The following is a 2,642-nucleotide window of genomic DNA, read 5'->3' as shown; positions in this document are numbered from 1 at the left end:
TGCCCCGGGCGCAGGTGAAGGCGCCAGCGCCTCTTCCTCGCCATCCATCAGCGCTGCAGACGCTCCCGATTAGATCTGGCAGCCACCAGCCGGGTCCTGCCGCGCCTCGGGGTGCGGGGACATGACCCAGACTGTTTGTCTGGCTAATTAGCAGAAAGCAAAGCCTCCCCTCAGCCCGACCATCCCTGAAACGCGGCCAGGCCGCCTCCGGGCAGCAATCAGCAGAGCCACCGAAGCCGCCCGGGGCTGCTGGGCTGGAGCCGGGAAGGGGAAAGGCAGGGAAAGGGCAGTGCCAGCCGAAGTGTCCCTGGGGGAGAAACACCACGGTCATCCCTGCTGGCCTTGTCCCCACGGCCACGGGGGACAGCGGGGTCCCTCTGAGGGCAGTGCTGGCGAGGAGGGGGCTGGGGCATGACTGCTCCAGCACGGACACAGCGCTGCTCAGGGCCGGCTCTCCAAAGAGAGATCATCATCTCCAAGGGATCCTCAGGGATCCCCGGGCTGGCTGCACACGGGAGCAAATCCTGCCCCTCCTGACACCTGGGGAACAGCAGCTGCCCCTGCACCCCCTCACAGCCCAGTCCAGCCCAACACAGCCTCCTTCACCCCTGCTCCATGGATCCAGGAGAAAGGCCAGCTCACCCTACCCCTCCGTTGGCATCCCGGCCCCAGCTCCTTACAACACTCATTTCCAGGACAGGGGTCGAACGCGCTGTTTTCCACAGGGACTCTTGCGGAACAGCTGGGAATGGATGGCTGAAATCTTGGAAGGGCTTTTAAAGGCTCTCTGTGGTCACATAACCCCCGTGCCCCTCTCCCAGGGGTTATTTTGGCCGTGTGGGAAGGGGCTGTGTGTTCCTCCTCTCTCCAGCCCTGCCAGCAAATTGCTTTTCAGCGCAGTGGATGCTTCCCAGGCAAAAGGACAAAGAGGAGTTTATCTGCCAGCACCAAACCAGCTGCTGGGCACAGCGTCCCTCCGAACCAGGGACCACCCAGGGACGCAGAGCACGCTCTGCACTAGGCTTTAATTCAACCCCAAATCTAAGCAGAATGAAAAAAAAAAAATCCCTTCAAAAGGCTCAAGGATGGCTTCCTGACTCAGCCAGCTGCTGCTGCCCTCCTCCTGGATGGAGATCAGCTCCGATCAGCTCCTCAATGCCCACCGGGCCAACATTTCATTAATTTTATGGGGTTTTTAATGAAGATCAGATCTGGGTTCAGCCAGGCTGAACTGGCTGGATTCCCCCAGCTCCCCGGCCCCAGATTCCCAGCGAGGTGGAAGTGAAAGGCGGGGAGAGGCTGGAGCCCTGATGCTCCTCAGGCAGTCCCAGCCAGCTGGAAGCACCCCGGGATCCCTGGGCTCCCCTACCCTGCTGCTCCCGCCCCCGGATTCTCTCCAGCTGCGAGAAGCCCCTGCCAGCCCGGGCTGGGGGTGGTCTCGGTGCCAGGGCTTGGTGACCGAGGAACCCAGGGCAGGGGCGTGGCAGCGGCACCTGTTCTGGGGAGAGATTGGAGGGTGCAGCGCTGGGAATGCACACAGCAAGGCTGCTCCGAGGGAAGGGCACGCTCAGGACATTGCTCCTGGCCACGGGAACCAGCCAGGAGAGGATAAAACAGCTCTCAAAAGGTCGCAAGGCACCAGCCCCCTCTCCTGGGCCGTGCTCCCTCCTCCCCTGCACGGTGACAGGACCGGGGGGCCGGTGCAGCCAGCCAGGGACAGCCATCCCTCGGGACACCCCGACGGCAGCACCCCAGAGATCCGATCCCCCGCTCACATCAGCCGAACATCTCCGTCCCAGCCTCCCTCCTCTCCCACTATTCCTGGGACATTAATTTCCACATCATCCTCAGCAGAAGCAGCTTTTTCCTGCCTCCTAAAGATTAATGAGGCTGATAACGACTCTGCCGGTGCTCCAGGACCTGATGTCTTTAGATCCGCCTTGGGAAGTGGATCGCGAAGATCAAACGAGAGGCTCCCGGCGCACTCAGCAGCCTCGGCACGGGGCTCTTTGTTCACAGTCACTCCTAATTTCCTGCTTTCCATTGTCTCCTGGACAAGTGATGGAAAGAGCGGCAGGAATGGAGATGATTTAATTGCTCTCAAGACTCCAAACAAACCAGAGCAGACGTTATCTGCCCCAAACCTCTCCTTTTTGGTCTTTCTCCTCCAGGGAGAGGCCGTGGCAGGAGCCACCTGTATTGCACAAGTCCCCAGAGACCCCAAATATTTTGGCATAACCCTGAGACCGCTTCCAGAGGGGAGGACCAGCAAGGACCTGCCTTGGCTTGCCTTTGGAGTCAAGGTGCAAACTCCTGGGGCCAAGGCATTCCCAGCGTTCCAGGGAAACTTTGGGACTCTCAGACACCTCTTGGGTCACCCTCCATTGGGGTCACAGCGTGGCCATCACGCTGCTGTCACCTCCCTGTCCATCTCCTGGTGGCCCTGGAGAAGCTGAGCCCATGGCTGGAACCAAAATGTTTCTGGGCAGCGGGGTGGCAGGGCTGGAGGCAGGGTGGGCACGGCAGGAGAGGGAACACAGGCGGGGTGGGCAGCACGGGCAGAGCAGGACGGGCAGTGCGGGGAAGGTGGGCACGGCAGGATGGGCAGCGCAGGGCGCTGCGGGCTGTCCCCGCCCCGGCCC

This window comes from Corvus brachyrhynchos, unplaced genomic scaffold (assembly GCF_000691975.1).
Source record: "Corvus brachyrhynchos isolate BGI_N302 unplaced genomic scaffold, ASM69197v1 scaffold340, whole genome shotgun sequence".
Taxonomy (NCBI): Eukaryota; Metazoa; Chordata; class Aves; order Passeriformes; family Corvidae; genus Corvus; species Corvus brachyrhynchos.
The sequence above is the reverse complement of the archived record's forward strand: the minus strand, read 5'-3'. Positions refer to the sequence as shown.